General features: G+C 33.2%; 1 protein-coding gene, 1 long non-coding RNA gene and 3 other non-coding genes across 6 annotated transcripts in view; 3 read left to right on the forward strand and 2 right to left on the reverse strand.

The window, feature by feature from the left end:
• Positions 1-8853, reverse strand: part of LOC118737327 (IQ and ubiquitin-like domain-containing protein) — a 53316-nt gene that overhangs the window by 1791 nt on the left and 42672 nt on the right. The window lies entirely within an intron of this gene.
• The window catches only part of LOC118737331, a 131939-nt gene that overhangs the window by 1433 nt on the left and 121653 nt on the right, over positions 1-8853 (forward strand). The window lies entirely within an intron of this gene.
• On the forward strand, positions 1486-1567 carry Trnas-gcu. Its single transcript has one exon. It is a non-coding gene; the product is annotated as a tRNA-Ser (tRNA).
• Trnas-gcu lies at positions 5591-5672 on the forward strand. Its single transcript has one exon. It is a non-coding gene; the product is annotated as a tRNA-Ser (tRNA).
• On the reverse strand, positions 6342-6423 carry Trnas-gcu. The gene has a single exon. It is a non-coding gene; the product is annotated as a tRNA-Ser (tRNA).

Raw genomic sequence — 8853 nt, forward strand, 5'->3', positions numbered from 1 at the left:
ATTCTAGCGTGTCTCAGTCCTTTACCCACAAAAGCGGCTATAACTTTTTTTTCTATTCAAAACAGTAAGTGTGGCACCTTTCTGAAATCTTTATGAAATGAGCAATTTTTTTATGTAAAGTTATAGCTCAGTACATTTTTTTTTCACCCGAGATAGTCAAAGTTGGGGAAGAAAATATCAAAAAGTTAATAATCCAGAAATAGTCCTAATTTTACGATGGTTCCTTAATATATTTTAACTACATTGCATTTGAGTATGGAGAGGCAACTATCTGGAAGTATTTTACATAAAAAATTTACTAAGAATTGCCCGGTTTGTAGTTGCAGTTAAAGAAAACACATGAAAAGGCACGATTCTTTTTTTAATTAGAAAAAATGTAAATATTGCAAAAACGGTGACACTTTTACCCGAAAATTTTTTGTTTATCAGGGAGCTCACCCCCACTGGTTTTCGAGCTGTTCGAAAAGTTGAAATTAAAAAAAAAAAAAAACAGTTTCCTGATTGAGAAATTAAGAAAAACCCGGATAGAACGGTTTTCTTTTACTTAGTTTTCATAATTTATTGCATTTTTTCTTACTTTTTCGCATTCAGTAACAACAGTAAAATAGGGTTTTCAAATGGCATAAAAAAGCTTCTTCGGAGGTGAGTAAAAGTGGAGTGGAGTTGTAGATCGCGGCAAACATTCATTTATTATAAACAAATATGATAAACTGTTCATCCCCCAATAACCTAGGATATAATTTTAAAACTATTTATTGGTTTTCCTTAAACTGGAAAAAGCCTTTAAAACTTCGAAAAACTCTAAATTTTTGTTGAGGGGTCAAGATTTGTATAAAATGAAAAAAATGGAAAAATCCGGTTTATTAGATATTCAAAAAGTCAGGATTTCAAATAAAACTCCTAAATAATCTCACAAAAACCTGTGGAAACCGATTTGGAAAAACCGAGTCAATCACCATAATATACATGTATGTATGTATGCATGTACATATGCTTAAATATGGGTATATTAGCTCTTACTTGTTAACTAATCAAAATATGTGCAAACAAATGACGGATTTATAATAAATATTGCACTTATTCAACTTTTATTTAATGTACAATTTCACGCTAGAAATTACGGATGGTTCGTTTCATTCCAGTCATACCATCGATATGTTAACAACTCACCACAGCCATATCGCAAGCTGAATTTTTAGAGTTACAGAAACACTTTTCATAACGATTTCGATATGAGCCTTGCGGCAACAAATCATTCGCTATTTTGCATAAGGGTTGCTTAAGTAGCTAAAGGGAAATTTTATCCGAGTTGAGCGTTTTTTTGCCGCTCGTTTACAAAAAAATTCAGCTAATATATATTCACCTTCACACGCTCTCGTAGCGCCATCTAGCTAGCATGGTGAAAGGGAATTACAAACTGTCGGTAATGCCGTGCGATTGTTGTCACCAATAACAAAACACAACTTTGCGCTCGGCGGCTACAATGACGAGGTGGCCGAGTGGTTAAGGCGTTGGACTGCTAATCCAATGTGCTCTGCACGCGTGGGTTCGAATCCCATCCTCGTCGCAATTTTTTTTTTGTTAACTTTTTATTTTAATTTGTTTATTATAATTGAAAATGGTTGTATTTTAGTCCATTTAAATTTGTAGATTCTTGTAAATTCAGTGCTGCCACAGCCTTAAATATTCCAAATTATTTCAGGTTTTAACTATCTCGAGTAATTTTAGTTTAAAAAAGGCACTAGGCACTAAACAATTTTTTTGGCGTTTTAATTTTCAAAAAGCACTAAATCTAGTGCTTAAAGCACCAAGTTGGCAACTATGCCTGCAACACTTTTTGACACTTCTTCAACTAAAAAGTTTTAATTCAACTTCTCGTTGTTTTCTTTGGTATGCTTACTTTTCGTTCGTTTTCCAGCCAAAATAAAAATGTAGCGCCAGACCCACTCAAAAAACCCTTTTTTTTATTCCCGCGTTCTTGCCTGACTGGCATGATTCGAATCACACGTCCGGTCATGGAATTTACCATGAACCAACTACCTAACAAGATTACGGAATCAAAGGAGAAAAAAAGTAAATTTCTGAGCGTTTTTGACATCTGCCTAAGAATAAAAACAAGTAAATAAAACGAAAAAGTGCTATGACATAATTAGTAAAATTGGAAAATTAGCAAAAAATTTCATAAAATATGGTTTTCATGATAGAAGGTGTTTTACAATCGCGCAGCATCGGCACGGCTCGATTTTTCAATACCAACGTTCTGACTTCAAAAATGTACCCAATTTTCCCGCAAATTCACGCCTCTGGGGAGAACGAAGAAACGCACGAACTTGTTCCAATCACCAAGCACTTAATTTTTTTTATCTCATAAATTTGTAGGAAATTAAAATTGAAATCGTTCGGAGACACACATCAAATCGATACAAACAAAAAAAAACACACCACAAAGAGGTAGAAAAACAATGTAAACAAAACGAACAACGGCACAGTTGTCACAATTTCCGAACTTTCTTTCAATGTCATACCTTATGCTTGAATCTTTGTTATACTTCTAATAAAATTTCATTTCGTTTTTTTCATAGAAAAATACGGAAATGTTTATTATTGTAATTTGTTGTTAAAAATGGTCGTCCATGAGGCGCAGAAATGGTTTAAATATTCAATTTTTCATAAAAATATAACAGCTCGAACGAATAATTAAGAAGGCGAGAATTTGCAGAAAAACTATTTAAATACAGTTACTGGATGAAATTTACTAATTTTGTTCACCTATTATTTTTTTCATTTGTTTTTAGTATTTTATCATACATTTGAGTATAAAATCTTCGGCTCCTTGGCAACACTGACGCTTACGAGGTCGTTTGCGCATAAATTTTTTTTTGTAAATTTACGAGGGGCTCGTAAATAGAGCTCCATACAAATTTTCACAGCTTTTTTATGAGGCTCGTAAATTTATGAGCTTTACGAGCTGTTTTCTCTCCAATAGAATCTGAATGAAAAAGCAAACTCAGTACCGAATGCCGTAATCTCAAAAAAAATTTCGAATCGAATTTTTTTCGATCACGGACACTGTTTTATTTTAAAGGAGGCGCAAACAATTACTCACCGCTTATATATTTTTTTTATTCAAATTAGATTTTTGAAATGGTTGAAGTTTGCAACCTATTCGTTTGACAACCTCCCACACAAATTTATTTGATTTTTAAATTGGTTATGTTCAGAGTTTACTTTTCATTTTTATTTAAGGTGCCCCATGATAAATTATGGACATATACATACACTCCTTTCGTTTAAATCTCTTGGCTTTCTTTCCGAAAAATATTGGTAGATTTTTAGACTTTGTTAGTAGAAAGTATAATATATCCAGTATAATCCAGACTTTCAGAAAACTTGGTTTCATCAATTCCCCAGCCGACTGCCGAACTGTCAATAATTATTATTTTATTATGAATTAATAATTATTTTATTATTTTAGTGTACTTTAAAAAAGGTATTTTTGAAAATACGTTGCTCTTAAAAAGCCTTAAAAGAGAGCAATTCTAATTTTTTCGTAATTTCATCTCCTTTTCGGCACTATTTTTACAGTTCGTTAGGCACATTTTGAAAACTGATAGAGGTTAGCATATTCTGCCATTATTTCTTTCTTTACTTTGGGCCGTGTGAGTAACTTTCTGGTTACTTAGTTGTAAATGAAAAAAATAAAAATATAAATACTGAGAACGCAATTCGCTTTAGCGGCTTATTCTTGAGGTTGGATATATATTTTTTTCTTTTTCTCTCCAGATTTTGAGAAAAACGATGTCAAATTGACAAAAAATCGCGTTTTTTGCAATATTTTCGAAGGTCTAGCTTAATTTGAGCCAAAGTGGAAGGCTCTACCATCTTTTGTCTAATTGCGGTGGGTACTCAAACTTCGCACAAAATCAGGTATCGCTGTTAAATAAACGACTATAAGTGGCCATCAAGTTAATGTGAAGGGATGTATTTTCAGGAATAGTAGTCGAGACTTCTTGCTTTAATTTAAGCCTAATACCACCTTTTGCTTCTTTGCTATACATAGCTTCTAAAATATTGCGAAAAAAACGCGATTTTTTTACACGTTGACCTCGTTTTTCTCAAAATCTAAAGCTAATAGACACTTTATAATTACTGATTCGTAATCAGCACAAAAAAGTCAATCGAAAATAGCTTTAACATTTGCCGCAACAAAATGTTGCCCCATTTTAGTTCCCTTGTGCAATCTTTACCATCTACATTTCCAAATAATTTTTTTATGATTAAGAGAACTACCAAAGAAATGGCAAATGTCTTCACGAGAAAAATCTATAACAACTAAAGAATTGATATTGAATTGATTAGTTGGTATCGCTCCGATTCTAGTATTTTATATTTTTTTTTTTTTTTTGATTTTTATTGTTCTCGCTAAGCGCAACTGGTTTTTTGTATCAAATGTCACCATGACTGATTTCCACCTGCTGAAACACTGTGTGATGTAGGGGACAAAGGTGGCGCATTCCATAGACCGCTACTTTGGTTTAGCCGATTTTGACTATCCTCAGAAATTTTTAATGCACTGATTTTAACAAAAATACCCGTTTTTTAATATTTTATTAATTATTTCATAAATCATACATATATTTTTGCAATTTAAACCACCTTTCCTACCGAAAAATTTAATATTAAGGAAATTTACTCTTCTGGCAGTTTTTTTTATCCTCTATTCAGCTTTGTTTACTTTTATTTGAGAAATTTCATCGCCGCCGGGAATGCGCAATCTTGTATTCTATCATTCTTGCCGTTTTCTCGAGTACCTGCCAAAAATAACGACCGGTTTGCTTTAGCAATACACTTGACGAGCAGTTAAATCACACGATAACTTTAGCAGTCAAAAAATGGGCCTTATAAAATTATAAAAAAATCTACGTTGCATTTCATCGACATATTATCCGATGCGTTCGGTATACAATTTTCTTGTATTTATTATCATATTTTTAACCGACTTCCAGAAAAGGAGGAGGTTATCAGTTCGTCGGAATATTTTTTTTTTTTTTTTGTTATGTATGTTACCGCATAACTTTGGACCACGTGAACCGATTTCGATAATTCTTTTTGCATCGGAAAGGTATTGTCTCAGAGGTGGTCCCGTACTAATCTGGTTAAGATCCGATCAGTGGATCATGAGATATATATATATATATATATATTTTTTTTATATGAGAGTTGAAGTCGGCTTTTTTTGCTAAAAATTACTTCTTATATTTTCAGTTGAGTTAGTGACGTACGAGAGAAAGCATGGGGAAGTTTGCTCGCTCACAATATTTCATGCCCCTCGCTATGTGGAATTAGCCAAATATATTATTTAATAAAACCAACTCATTATTTGTTGTTTTTATTTTCTGTTCAATTAATAATTGTTGCAATTAATTATGTACATATACTGTAAAAAAAATTAATCTATATGCACACCCATTTATTATTATGCTACGACACTACACTTTTTAAATACAACAGCGAAAACTGCTATGCCAACATCATGATGGTAAGGCAGTGCTTGAGTACAATTGCGGAAATAGAGTACGTTCATCACAACGACGAGGTGGCCGAGTGGTTAAGGCGTTGGACTGCTAATCCAATGTGCTCTGCACGCGTGGGTTCGAATCCCATCCTCGTCGCAAGTATTTTTTAAATCGAAATTATGTATGTTATTATTATATTAGTTACTAAATTTGAAAACCTTTTTAACACCACATATTTCTCATTCTGAAATGCTAATACATAAATACATTCATATGTAAATAAATATGTACATATCGACACCTGAAACGGAAAAAGCCGTAACAACATCCCAACTGAAATGGAAAAAGACGTGGCTAAAATTTGTTTATTTTTTTCATTAAGTGATGTGGGAGCTGTAATTCGATGAAATCCATCATATCAGTCAAAAACTGAATTTTGAATTTTTTATTAGTTTCGACTTTTTGAATTTCAGCCACGACGTTTGTTACGTCCTTTTGCATTTCAGGAGACGATATGCACATACCGGTTAATAACTATCAAAACAAGTAAAAGCTCACCGTGTGCAAACACACACTTTTTTAATATTTTATTTTTTTTTATTTATAGACTTTATCGCGGTAAATAAAAGTTAGCCGAGAATGGAAAAGCACTCGTGCAAGCGTAAGCCATTAGTATGAAGATGTGTAGTATGTACATAATTACCCATCCAGCCAGAATAAATACTCTCACATACCAGAATTTTATATAATTTTTGACAAATACAAGGCTTGGTGTAAGCACAAGCTCTGCTAACAGCATTAAATTGAATATTGCAAAAAACGATGCGACGAGGATGGGATTCGAACCCACGCGTGCAGAGCACATTGGATTAGCAGTCCAACGCCTTAACCACTCGGCCACCTCGTCGTGTTGTGAAAGCGCCATCAGCAAACTCTTTCACCATGTATGCACCCTACAACCAGTAAACGTGAACGACAAGAACAATTTTTTAAACAAAAAACGTGTATATAAATCAACGGGAGGCTCGACGAGGGTCTACGCTGGCGTGAAAAAAATATGGGGGTGCACGAGTTGTAATTGAAGATCCACGAAAATTTAACTTATGGTTGCTTGGTAGCTTCTATATTTAATTTAAAGTTTTTTAAGTGATCAAGTTTCTTCCTACCGACTATTATTGTTGTTTTTTTATCAAGTGTTGTTATCGGGTATGTAGTCCAATGCTTATAAAAATGCCTTTTTTATTTTATTTTTTATTTTTTTTGCCGACGTTTCGACCGTTTATTGCGATAGTTTGGTTTTTAATTAATTTAAACATGTAAACATAAACATTAAAAACTGAAAGCTGTATATATATTAAAATGTACTTATTCATACATAAAAGGCAAGAGTGGTGTATAGTGCTTTTGACGAACATTAAAAACGTCATAGGTCCCTTGTGGGGCATCAGAGGGCTAAGATTGATTTTATGTATTTTATAGACTTTGAGAACGACTGGATATCAACTCGAGAGCTATAATTTTCTCAAAGATTGCAGAAGTATATTTTTAGGTTTGTACGTCTGTACATACATACCAGGGATGTTGCATTCGCATTCGTTATGTAGATGATTCGCATCATTTTACACACTCGCATTCGACATTCGCAATCGCATCAAATGATACGAATGTTTTGCGAATGCGAATGTGTACATGGGCAGAGAGTCCATTCTAATATAGTTGAAATGGCTCTAAGGGCCGGTTGTTCAGTGTCTGATCAGCACTAATCGGAGGTAGAAGCTCCGGTTAAATACAACGACTGCTTTATCGATCTCATGTTATAGGCATGATGTCGAAAACGTCGATAATGATGTTGGTTATCACTACCAGCCGGTTAAACATCATTATCGACGTTTTCGACATCAGGAATATACCATGTGATCGATAAAGCAGTCGTTGTATTTAACCGGAGCTTCTACCTCCGATTAGTGCTAATCAGACATTGAACAACCGGCCCTAAGTCTCTCTAACCAGGGTTCGGACTGACTTTTAGCTTCAGGCGTTAAACGGTTAAGTGGTATATCAAGCAACATTGATGGGCCTTCAACAAGTACTCATAAGAAAACTAAAAATAATATTAGATTCCTCCAGCGAAAGCCAAGGCTCGGATGTAGAATCTGGAAATATTAGAAAATGTTAAATTAAAGCTCCATTGAAGCCCTAGCTTAAAGAAAACGAGCTTATCTCGGTGAAAATCCCCTCGATTGGTGGAAAACCAAACTAAAATTACTTTTTGAAAAATATGATATGCCCCTTTGGAACTTTGACTACTAGATTATTGATCCGCCATTTTGAATTTAAAAAATCTGGTATCAGATTCGAAATCAAAACACGAAAACTCCCCATTTATATGAGTGTATGCTGAAAAGGGAAAAGTTATAAAATTTGGTCGCCATATTGGATCCGCCATTTAAAATTGCAAAAACCTTAAATCAGATTCGAAATCAGCGATCTTGAAAACCCCGCTTATGCATAAGTTTTTGGTGAAAGGGAAAGAATTATAAAATTTGGATCCGTCATTTTGAATTTCCAAAATCTGATATAATATCCGAAGACAGCGACCTCAAAAATCCCCAAACACTAAGTTTCAAATCAATTTGGTTACTTCTCGACTTTTGGCCAGCAAATGATGCACTGTATAGGTTAACCATTTAACGTTCAATGTTCTAATAATTTAAAAAAAATTTTAAGTAATAAAGACAATAACTAAAGTTTATTATGGCTTTTTTAATGATGAATTTTAGTTAAACCTCTTAATTTTCACGAACGGTTTATTTGTGTTGTAAAACATGAATTATACGATTTCATTTTCAATAAAAATGAGGTGTATATAATCTTCATAGAAATATTTAAAAATATTTAAATTTGTGACTGGTGGGACAGGTCCTCTTTGTGACTGGTGTAAAGTAATTATCCATAGACAAACATTACAACTTCTTTTGTTTTTTTTTAACATTTTCTCACAGGTTAATGAAATGTAGCCATTCAAAAAGAGGTTATAACTGTAAAAGAGATAATTAGGGCATATTTAAATTTTTGTCTTTCCAATGGAATGACCCATAACTATTTTAAATTAATTACATATCGTCACCTGAAATGGGAAAAGTCGTGACAATATTTTTTTTCATAAAACGATGTGGGGAGTTGTAATTCGATGAAATTCATTATAGCAATCAAAAAGTGAAATTTGAATTTCTTATAAGTTACGACTTTTTGCATATCAGTGACGATTTTGTTACATTATTTTGCATTTCAGTTAACGTTATGTACATTTTACGGTAGCTATTTAACTGAATCGTGT

The sequence above is a fragment of the Rhagoletis pomonella genome, unplaced genomic scaffold (assembly GCF_013731165.1).
Source record: "Rhagoletis pomonella isolate Grant_MI unplaced genomic scaffold, Rhpom_1.0 Rhpom_scaffold_00004, whole genome shotgun sequence".
NCBI lineage: Eukaryota > Metazoa > Arthropoda > Insecta > Diptera > Tephritidae > Rhagoletis > Rhagoletis pomonella.